The sequence below is a fragment of the Podarcis liolepis genome (genome assembly GCF_965112155.1).
Source record: "Podarcis liolepis genome assembly, chromosome: 13".
In the NCBI taxonomy this organism is placed as follows: domain Eukaryota; kingdom Metazoa; phylum Chordata; class Lepidosauria; order Squamata; family Lacertidae; genus Podarcis; species Podarcis liolepis.
In genome coordinates, this window is record NC_139573.1 from 42,035,615 (window position 1) to 42,048,078 (window position 12,464).

A 12,464-nucleotide genomic window follows, 5' to 3' on the forward strand; every position below is an offset into this window, starting at 1 on the left:
GTTCAGTGAATGGTCACAGAAATTGGACAGTGAGAAATATTCAAACATACATACCTTACAGGCCCTCAAAGTAGGTCTCCTCTGATACAATGCACGGTTGACAACATTTGTAGAACAGTTGGAAACTTCTGGAGAAGTCCTCTTTTCATACTGCTTTCAGTCATAGCTGTCAACTTACAGATTTGAAAATAAGGGACCAGCAGCCTTGAAAATAAGGGACCTGCAGCCTCACCTGTTCCAGGCACTCCAGTCTTCCTGTCCTCCTGCAGTCTGGTCAAACTCATGCTGGCTAGCTTCGAGAACACTGTCCAACCAACCAATCTAGTCTTGAAGCAACCAATGCATGATCTGCTGTGGCCAAGCAATTCTGAGCCAGGAATTCTTGTAGCTGTTGTACCTGTGGCAGCTGGGGAAAGGTCTGCAAGCCACGGAAACCACCTGGGTTTCCGTTGACCAAGTTGGATCCAGCAGCACCTCCAGACTGCCAGACTGCTATTTCAGAGGAAGTGCAACTGACCAATTTCTCAGATATCCACCCCTTGCGCCTCCATCTTCCCAGTTTTCCTCCTCCATCTCACCACTGCATCCAGGCTCTGGCCCATGAACTACATGGCCTCTCTCAATTCAGATGGCCCTTTGCCCCAAAACTTCTAATGACTACTCCCAGCAGTTTCATATAGATATTAAATAGCCCTGGAGATAAGATAATGCCCTGTGGTGAGATGGTGATAATGGTTTTCAGTACACCACAATATGAAGAGGGGAAAAAAGGATATTCCAATTAATTGTTCCAGTCATGTTAGCTTTAAATGGATACCAGGCTGTAATCAAAGTAAATCAATATTACCAGGCAGCAATCCAATGTTGCCCTAGCAATCATAAACAATAGCAAAGTCTATGAGATAAACTAGTTACAGGGTAAGAGGTCGGTGGAAGTATGTGGGTGAAACCTGCCGCAAGTGTGAAAAATCCCCTCAGGAACAATAGCAGCAATCATTTCATATTTCTCTCTTTTCTTTCACATGATGGAATACCTGACAAAATGTAGGAACCCCTTGCAATTAAGGTAAAGGACCCCTGGACGGTTAAGTCCAGTCAAAGGCGATTATGGGTTTGCAGTGCTCATCTCACGTCAGGCTGAGGGAGCCACCGTTTGTCCACAGACAGTTTTCCAGGTCATGTGGCCAGCATGACTAAACCACTTTTCACACAACGGGACACCGTGACGGAAACCAGAGCGCATGGAAACACCGTTTACCTTCCTGCCAGGGCGGCACCTTTTTATCTACTTGCACTGGCGTGCTTTCAAACTGCTAGGTTGACAGGAGCTGGGACAGAGCAACGGGGAGTTCACCCCATCGTGGCGATTCGAACCGCCGACCTTCTGATCGGCAAGCCCAAGAGGCTCAGTGGTTTAGACCACAGCGCCACCCGCATCCTTGCAATTAGCACACAATGAACCCAGGGCAGAGAATTGTGGCGGAATGTCCCCTTTAATGGAAGTAAAGCAAGAATCTGCTCCAACACAGCCCAGAAATGACCCCAGTGTTGTTAAAATGTGGGGACATGGGGCAGAGGGAGAGAATCTCTATGAGAAATGTATGGGCTATTTAATATCCTGCAAACATGAACTGACAAGTGTCCCTGCCTGCAGGCACCCGAACCCATCAGCTACAGTGATGATGTTTATCCAGGCAACATCTTCGGTGAATAATGCGCAGTTTTGTTATGACTGGAGCATGTAGAAACACACACCACATACGGCCCACCACCGGGCCTCTTGACCTTCCTCAAAATGCAGAGGCGCCAAATGAATCACCAGCTAGTAAACTCCGCTTGGCCATCCTGCGTCAGATTGTTTAGCACGCAGAGTTGCTAGGGCTGCAGCCCACTCCAAAGCAGGCTTGCTCAGGAAGAAAGTCCCGCTGGGTGCTAGTAAGTGAACAGAGAATTGCAGCCCCGATTAACTGGCATACATTTTGCTGACCTAAGTGGCTGCATTGCTCAACCCAAGAGATGCATCACAGCATTCTCCACGACAACAGCAGGGAATATGCGGCCTTTCAGATGCCTGGGATAGCTCAACAGGCAGAACTTGCAGTTCTTAATTTCAGGGTCATGGATTTGAGTCCCACATTGGGCAAAGGGTTTCTGCATTGCGGAGAGAGGTCACAAACCCAGTTATGGTTTCCCCAGAAGCTTGCCGCTTTGCGTAGAAGGCATTTCGACGAGCCACCACCGAGGGCTGTGGCGAGAAGTGCCCCTTCAGCCGTTCCATTATTGTTTTGTAAGGAACAGTAGCGCACGGAGAGCCCGGACGATTTTGAACGTCTTCTCTCTGCAGACGCTGAAGAATATCACCCTCCTTTTGGCGTCTTCTTCGTTGGTGACCCCTTTGGCTTCTAGGAGGAAGGTGAAAGGGGAGGCGTATGCTTCCTAGTCTCCTGAAGCTGGGTTGAACGGTGAGAAGCTGCTGTCGGTTGCCATTCTCAGTTCCTTGGGGGCCGGAGCTGAAGCCTGGATACATGGTGCGAGGCAGCAGTGCGGCAGGTGGCAGTGCTGTGGTGCTGTGTGTGGTGGTCAGCTCAGCAGGATCCCATCCTCGTCACCAGTGAAATATACTCAGAGTCGAGAGTGGATTTCATGCTCTTTATTCAGCTCATAGTGGTGAGGAGGAATGGAAGTTCTCCCAGAATGTCTGCCTTATATACATTATTTACACAATGGGCCCCACGTGATTGGCTAATTCTGCGATTCTCCTGTAGGCCAATCAGGTTGTGGATTCCCTTCCACCTGGAGCTGGATTGGGTGGCTCCTGTGGACCAATCAGACTGCAGCCCTTTGGATCCTATTCAACTCAGTACATAAAAACTAGGAATCCCTTCCAACTTTACAGTTCTGTGATTCTGTGTTTCTGGACCACCGCTCCCATCATCCCTAACCATTGGCCTCTCTGGCTGGGACCAACGGGCAATGGAATCTAACAAAATCTGGATGATCCAAGATTCTTCATCCTTGCTCTATGGCCAAATGAGAAATCCTCCTCTCATAGTCCAAAGTGTAACAGTCTAGTTGAATGGTCTGGCTTTTGGTTGTCACACACACACACACACACAGAGAGAGAGAGAGAGAGAGAGAGAGAGAGAGAGGGAGGGGGAGAGAGAGAGAGAGAGAGAGAGAGAGAGAGAGAGAGAGAGAGAGAGAGTTCATCCTTCTGTGGGTAGGATGGTTATTTCTACGTCGGGTTTTGTTTTGTGCGTGAACATTTTTGTATGTTCGGTCATACCAATGGTTTTCAACACTGCTAAGAGGTTCAGCAGTCACGAAATTAAAAAACGCTTGCTTCTTGGGAGAAAAGCGATGACAAATCTAGACAGCATCTTAAAAAGCAGAGACATCACCTCACCGACAAAGGTCCATATAGTTAAAGCTATGGTTTTCCCAGTAGTGAAATGTGGAAGTGAGAGCTGGACCATAAAGAAGGCTGATTGCCGAAGAATTGATGCTTTTGAATTTTGGCGCTGGAGGAGACTCTTGAGAGTCCCATGGACTGCAAGAAGAACAAACCTATCCATTCTTAAGAAAATCAGCCCTGAGCGCTCACTGGAAGGACTGATCCTGAAGCTGAGACTCCAATACTTTGGCCACCTCATGAGAAGAGAAGACTCCCTGGAAAAGACCCTGATGTTGGGAAAGATTGAGGGCACAAGGGGAAGGGGATGACAGAGGACGAGATGGTTGGACAGTGTTCTCAAAGCTACCAGCATGAGTTTGACCAAACTGTGGGAGGCAGTGGAAGACAGGAGTGCCTGGCATGCTCTGGTCCATGGGGTCACGAAGAGTCGGACATGACTAAACGACTAAACAACAACAACAAGAGGTTCACAAGAGTTAAGAGGGTTGACGCCCCCTGTCCTTCTTCCAAGACATCCACCAAGACAACCAAGGGATCTTCAGTACCAAATCTGAGTTGGGAATCCAACTAGGCAGAGGTGTACCTAGGCTTGGTTAGGTTGGCCCCCGCCAAGGGCTCAGGGGTGGGCACAAACATGTGCTCCCTGGGCTCATTCTCCACTGCTCTGGGCAGCTGGGTGAGGTGCACGGGCTCCTCTGGGTGCCTCAGCGGAGCTCCTTGCCAAGGGCGCAAGGGAGCCTAAGTACATCTCTAGATCGAGATCAGCAGCATCCAAAATTCCTCACCCCCAAAGGGAATATTAAGGGATGTGGGTGGCGCTGTGGGTTAAACCACAGAGCCTAGCGCTTGCCGATCAGAAGGTTGGCGGTTCAAGTCCCCGCAACGGGGAGGGCTCCTGTTGCTCGGTCCCTGCTCCTGCCAACCTAGCAGTTCGAAAGCACGTCAAAGTGCAAGTAGATAAATAGGTACCACTCCGGCGGGAAGGTAAATGGCGTTTCCGTGTGCTGCTCTGGTTTGCCAGAAGCAGCTTAGTCATGCTGGCCACATGACCTGGAAGCTGTATGCCGGCTCCCTCGGCCAATAAAGCAAGATGAGTGCCACAACCCCAGAGTTGGTCACGACTGAACCTAATGGTCAGGCGTCCCTTTACCTGTAAAGGGAATAGTTGCAATGGGCCAATAGCAGGAGCAATAGTCCATGTCTAGGGAAGGCTCCTCCTTTAGGAGTGGTTTCTCAAGACTGCTTCTTTCCAGGTGACTGAGATCCCTCTTCCCAATGAGACCGCACTCATCCTCTGAACTTCTCGTTTCTCTCCTTGAGCACTTGGTGCAGACGTGCCAGGGCATCCCTGCGTGGCAGTCTTCTCAGGCCCAAGACTAGGAGCAGTTCTGACGCTGTTGTTCAGGGCAATGGGCTATCATGAGTTCTGCTGAGCAGACAGTGAACTAGGACAACTACTCAAATCCCTTGGCTGAGGGATCTAAAAGCCACAGGGTCAAATCCAAATTTAGTCATGCCTAGAGTAGACACATTGAAATCAATGGGATCATTGCTTTCAGTGGTTGGACTCGAAGAATGACTAAGTCTGGATCCCACCAATATAAAGCAAAGTTGTGGAACTCAGCTGAGCTTCCAGAGGGTGGTCATCATCCCCTCCCATGTCCTTTTGTCTCCTTGATTTCTTTAACGGCTAATTCGAGTATTAGGTTTGCCTGTGTATTTCATAGAATCATAGAGTTGGAGAGTTGGAAGGAAGCCCAGAGGACATCGCCCCCTGCAATGCAAGACACCAGCTCCACCATCAATAGCCCCCACCAACTGAATGCATCGAATTGAAGGAGAGTCTCCACCTCCATCGTTCTGCCCGGACACTGAGGTCCAGTGCCGAGGGCCTTCTGGCGGTTCCCTCACTATGAGAAGCCAAGTTACAGGGAACCAGGCAGAGGGCCTTCTTGGTGGTGGCACCCGCCCTGTGGAACACCCTCCCATCAGATGTCAAAGAGAAAAACAACCACCAGACTTTTAGAAGACATCTGAAGGCAGCCCTGTTTAGGGAAGCTTTTAATGTTTAATAGGTTATTATATTTTAGTGTTCTGTTGGAAGCCGCCCAGAGTGGCTGGGGAAACCATAAATAAATAAATTATTATTATTATTATTCAAGGTGTAAGATGCAAGGATATGTAATCTACAGCAGCTTCCATGATCTATGGTGGTCGGAGACAATTATGAAAAATGCCACAGCTAACACCCAGAAACAACAGAGTCACATGTTGCAATGTTGATATGGAATGAAGCCAGTATTAAACTTTATCCAGGTCTTTGCCTCATTGGTCCAGCTCACTTTATTCTGACAGTGCTGAACAGAGTGTTCTTTGCAGTCTTAGAAGGGCTCCCCACCCCCTCAGACTGTCAATTCAGCATGAGAGCTGACAGGGATCAAACCTTCTGTTTTCCATATGCAAAACAAGGCCTTGGTCTATAGTCCATTTGAACTGCTCCAGAGCACAAGGCCTTACTGCCCACTTCTCAGCCATGTCAGAGGGACTCGATAGTCCCAGAAGAGGTTGCTGGATCAGACCTATGGCCCATCTAACCTGCTGTCCTGTTTTCAACCAGATACCTATAGGAGACCACAAGTAGGACAGGAACACAGCAGAACTCTCCCCACATGTGTCCTCTAGCAACTGGTACTAGCAAGGGATGCAGGTGGCGCTGTGATCTAAACAACCGAGCCTCTTGGGCTTGCTGATCAGAAGGTTGGCGGTTCGAATCCCTACGACGGGGCGAGCTCCTGTTGCTGTCCCAGCTCCTGCTAACCTAGCAGTTTGAAAGTACACCAGTGCAAGTAAATAGGTACCACTGTGGCGGGAAGGTAAACAGTGTTTCCGTGCGCTCTGGTTTCCATCACGGTGTCCCATTGCGTCAGAAGTGGTTTAGTCATGCTGGGCACATGACCTGAAAAGCTGTCTGTGGACAAACGGTGGCTCCCTCAGCCTGACGTGAGATGAGCACCGCAAACCCATAATCGCCTTTGACTGGACTTAACCATCCAGGGGTCCTTTACCTTTTTTACCATCTCCAGAATACCATCTCCAGAACTGAAGGTAGACTCCTGAACTTGGGATTTCTCTCTCAACAAATGCAAGAATCACACCTATAGGCCAGCCTTTGCCAACATTACATTTGCTTGTGGTTAGTTTTGTGAATATATTGCAAGCCACGAGGAAGGAAGTATAGGCAACAAATTGTGAAGCAAGGATGCTTCCTATACCGGTTCTCAAGAAATTAATTCTGTAGTTCGGGCTCCGCTGACACGATGCTCTCCAGACATTGCCAGACTACAATTCACATAATCCCTGACCATTGACTGCACTGTCTGGGACCAATGGGAGTTGTGTGGCGAGTTCCCGCCTCCCCCAGTAGAAATAAAGACAAGTTACACCATTGATTAAGGTTAGTAGGCTAAAATTGACCACAACTTTATTGGTTACAGGTAAGAGCAGTATTGGCTTAGGCATTGGTCCTATTCGACTATCCGGCTTCAGCCTGTTAGCTTGAAGACCGGGAAGGGTTAACACCAGCAGGGGGAGCCCTGCTGATGCACATCAACTAGGGACTCCCCCAGGGTCACTGCTGGGGGGGGGCGCTTTAGGCCCTGGCCTCCATAGGCTTCCGACGAGGCCACGTCCCCCGGAATCCTTTACCGGACTACACTTCAATATTTGGGGGAGGTGATGGCGCTCGTCCCCCCCAACACATCTAAATAACAATACCCCTTTTTGCGACGCAGCAGCTAAAAAAGCCAATGCAATTCTGGGCTGCATCAGTAGGAGTATAGCATCTAGATCAAGGGAAGTAATAGTGCCACTGTATTCTGCTCTGGTCAGACTTCACCTGGAGTACTGTGTCCAGTTCTGGGCACCACAATTCAAGAAGGACACTGACAAACTGGAACGTGTCCAGAGGAGGGCAACCAAAATGGTCAAAGGCCTGGAAACGATGCCTTATGAGGAACGGCTAAGGGAGCTGGGCATGTTTAGCCTGGAGAAGAGGAGGTTAAGGGGTGATATGATAGCCATGTTCAAATATATAAAAGGATGTCACATAGAGGAGGGAGAAAGGTTGTTTTCTGCTGCTCCAGAGAAGCGGACACGGAGCAATGGATCCAAACTACAAGAAAGAAGATTCCACCTAAACATTAGGAAGAACTTCCTGACAGTAAGAGCTGTTGGACAGTGGAATTTGCTGCCAAGGAGTGTGGTGCAGTCTCCTTCTTTGGAGGTCTTTAAGCAGAGGCTTGACAACCATATGTCAGGAGTGCTCTGATGGTGTTTCCTGCTTGGCAGGGGGTTGGACTCCATGGCCCTTGTGGTCTCTTCCAACTCTATGATTCTATGATTCTATGATTCTATGATTCTATGATTCTATGATTCTATGATTCTATGATTCTATGATTCTATGATTCTATGATTCTATGCCTAACCGCCAAGGCCAAAGGAGTTGTGACGATTTGCTATGAGGTAGGTGAAAAACCAAATGGCTGGTGCCAATTTGCCAAGTGGGAAAAATTCCTACCAGGCCCCTTAACGGCGACCAACCAAGGTCCATAGCAAGGTCAGAAGGAAACCTTAAAGGGCGGGTGGGAAACAATAGCAAAGAGGGAGATCCCGGGGCCGCACTTGCCTTAAATGAGGCAACCCATACACCCCGAGCCAGCCGATTGGCTGGCTCAGGGGATGACGCGGCCCAAGGATTCCCCTGATCACGCGGTGGCTGGAAGCCAGCCTCCGCGCATGTGTTGGGAGCGTGAAGCCCACAACACCACCACCTCCTCCTGATGTCGGAAGTGGCTTTGTAGTCAACCACAATCTGTGTGCACACAGTGGTACCTCAGGTTACAGACACTTCAGGTTACAGGCACTTCAGGTTACAGACTCCGCTAACTCAGAAATATTACCTCGGGTTAAGAACTTTTCTTCAGGATAAGAACATAAATCTCATGGCGGAGGCGCAGCAGCAGCGGGAGGCCCCATTAGCTAAAGTGTTGCTTCAGGTTAAGAACAGTTAAGAAATTGTAATTGAGTAGATTGGAAGTCAAACACAAAGGTGGTGTGGTGAGGGGTGGTGGATGGTGATGGGGAAAGCAATTATTTGTGGGATTGAATGTAGGTATGTTTGAACACTTTTAAGGATTGTATGAAATGTATGTTTGTATGCTTGTATATGTGTATTAATGATGAACTATTTTAACAATAAAAACTTATAAAAAAAAGAAGAGTTTCAGGTTAAGAACGGACCTCTGGAACGAATTAAGTTCTTAACCTGAGGTACCACTGTATTTACTTTTCATATATATGGTATATACATTTCACTGGTTTTACAGTCATTTTGACATTTTAAAATTTGACCTACCTCCCCCTCTTTCTGCGGTTCCTTAAATTTACTTTTAATATCTCCTCCATATCCAAATTAACTTAACTTACTCATTTATTTATCTTCTTTAAATATATACAGTACTCTTACGTAGCTGCGGGTTGTTACAGTAATCCTCCCAGTGTTTTTATCTGTTTACAATTTGTCTGTAAATATTCAATAAACCATTTTCGTTCTTTTATAAAAAGTTTGTTATCTTGATTTCTTACTCTTCAGGTAAGTTTCTGCATACATTATTTTAAACATCCTTTTCATTTCATTGTATATCATTTTTCTAATTATTGTTTTTTTCTATGTTCTTAGCTGTTGTTGTTTTTATCTGTAAGCCACTTTGAGTCCCTGTCAGAAAAAAGGGCAGTGTATGTATGTATGTATGTATGTATGTATGTATGTACAGTGGTACCTTGGTTCTCAAACGTACAGTGGTACCTCGGGTTACATATGCTTCAGGTTACATACGCTTCAGGTTACACATTCCACTAACCCAGAAATAGTGCTTCAGGTTAAGAACTTTGCTTCAGGATGAGAACAGAAATCGTGCTCCAGCGGCGCGGCGCCAGCAAGAGGCCCCATTAGCTAAAGTGGTGCTTCAGGTTAAGAACATTTTCAGGTTAAGTGCGGACCTCCGGAACAAATTAAGTACTTAACCCGAGGTACCACTGTAATCCATTCCGGATGTCCGTTCAACTTCCGAAACGTTTGAAAACCAAGGTGCGGCTTCTGATTGGTGCAGGCACCCCAGAAACAATAGCTGACAACCGCATCAGACATTCAGCTTCTGAAACACATTCTAAAACCGGAACACTTACTTCCGGGTTTTTAGTGTTCGGGAGCCGAAATGTTCGAGTACCAAGGTGTTTGAGAACCAAGGTGCCACTGAATGTATGTATGTAGGGCTGGATTGAGGTTTGATGAGGCCCTAAGCTCCTGAAGGTAATGGGGCCCTTTATATGTCCAGCTGCCCTTTGTCAACAACAAATTGCTGCTGTTTTTGTGTTGAATATATGCTATATGGTAATTTATGGACCCAGCAGGTATCTAAAGCCATTTGCACATAACAAAATATGTATTTTATCAAAGTAATTGTTGAACTGAAATACAATAAAGAAGAGGTACGGTATATTAATGTTGTTGTTGTTGTTGTTTAGTCGTTTAGTTGTGTCCGACTCTTTGTGACCCCATGGACCAGAGCACGCCAGGCACTCCTGTCTTCCACTGCCTCCCACACTTTGGTCAAACTCATGCTGGTAGCTTCGAGAACGCTGTCCAGCCATCTCATTCTCTGTCGTCCCCTTCTCCTTGTGCCCTCCATCTTTCCCAACATCAGGGTCTTTTCCAGAGAGTCTTCTCTTCTCATGAGGTATTAGAGCCTCAGCTTCTATTTAATAGTGAAATACAATTAAGAAGAAGTATATTTGGGAGGCAGGCCAAGAGAGTAGGGCCCTAAGCTATAGCTTGTTTAGCTTATACGTAAATCCAGCACTGTACATACATACATACATACATACATACATACATACATACATACATACAGTGGTACCTCTGGTTACGTACTTCATTCGTTCCGGAGGTCCGTTCTTAACCTGAAACTGTTCTTAACCTGAAGCACCACTTTAGCTAATGGGGCCTCCTGCTGCTGTCGCGCTGCTGGAGCATGATTTCAGTTCTCATCCTGAAGCAAAGTTCTTAACCCGAGGTACTATTTCTGGGTTAGCGGAGTCTGTAACCTGAAGCGTATGTAACCTGAAGCGTATGTAACCTGAGGTACCACTGTACATACATACATACATAAAGGTAAAGGGACCCCTGACCATTAGGTCCAGTCGTGGCCAACTCTGGGGTTGCGGCGCTCATCTCACTTTATTAGCCAAGGGAGCTAGCGTCCAGCTTCCGGGTCACGTGGCCAGCATGACTAAGCTGCTTCTGGCGAACCAGAGCAGCGCACGGAAACGCCGTTTACCTTCCCGCTGGAGTTGTACCTATTTATCTACTTGCACTGTGTGCTTTCGAACTGCTAGGTTGGCAGGAGCTGGGACCGAGCAACAGGAGCTCACCCTGTCAAGGGGATCCGAACCACCGACCTTCTGATCGGCGAGTCCTAGGCTCTGTGGTTTAACCCACACCGCCACCCGCATCCCACATACATACATACATACATACATACATACATACATACAGTACATACATATAACAGGTCCTCTCTCAGGGTCCAAGAAATACTCCTGTCTCAACCAAACTATGGTTTGAGCACCCTTGCAGCTGTGGAATGTATTTCCTCCCATTCTGTTGATGCTGCTTAGATAAGAACAGTAGACCTGTCCTTGTGACCTCAACACAATGCCTGCCGTGAGATACGACCCATTTGGCAACAAACTTGGCATTCTTTTCCGTACATGCAAGGTATTTCGCAGAAGGGTAAGGTACCCGTGTAATGCCACCTCCTACGCCCGGCTCCACGATAGGCCCTTTCAGCTGGGACAGGTGCTCGTGCCGTTCGTTTCACAGCGGGTAAATTTAGCACAAATAAAAAGGGAGCCCTTTGCCCAGCCTGCAGTCACCCATTGAGATCTGCGGTTGGCGGAACAGCCCAAAGGCTGTGACCAAATTCTTTCCAACGGATGGCTGGTTTTGTGACCGAGAACAATGTTTGAAATTACTCTTGCCAGAAACTCCTGGCTTTGGGCAGCAGACCAGCCACTACTAAGGGCAGCCGAGCCACACACAGTCTAGCGAGGAATTTGGCTTCACTGCTGATTTCTAAGGATAAGATGGAAGGATTGCAGCTCCTGGGGATATTATTGATAGTAATTTTATTATTTAAACCCCACCCATCTGGCTGGCTTGCCCCAGCCACTCTGGGCAGCTTCCAACACATATAGAAACAGTGCTTTTTTTCTTTTAAAAAAATTGTTTGCGGTACAGTGGTACCTCAGGTTAAGTACTTAATTCGTTCCGGAGATCCGTACTTAACCTGAAACTGTTCTTAACCTGAAGCACCATTTTAGCTAATGGGGCCTCCTGCTGCCGCCGCGCCGCCGGAGCCCGATTTCTGTTCTCACCGTGAAGCAAAGTTCTTAACCTGAAGCACTATTTCTGGGTTAGCGGAGTCTGTAACCTGAAGCGTTTGTAACCTGAATCGTATGTAACCTGAGGTACCACTGTACTCTCATTTTCCTACTGATATTGAAATACTGCCCCTGAATGAGGCCAAACGTAGATTCACTAAATGTTTAGGGCAGCGATTCTCAACCTGTGGGTCCCCAGATGTTGTTGGACTACAACTCCCATCACCCCTAGCTAGCAAGGCCAGAGCTCAGGGATGATGGGAGTTGTAGTCCAACAACATCTGGGCACCCACAGGTTGAGAACCACTGGTTTAGGGGTATGCGTACCCCTGCGTACCCCCCAGAAAAAAACCCTGTATAGAAACATAATCAAACTTTTAAAACTTCCCTGAACAGGACTGTCTTCAGATACCTTCTAAAAGTCAGATAGTTGTTTAATTCTTTGACATCTGATGGGAGGGCGTTCCACAGGGCGGGTGCCACTACCGAGAAGGCCCTTTGCCTGGTTCCCTGTTACCTCACTTCTCGCAGTAAGGGAACCGCTAGAAGG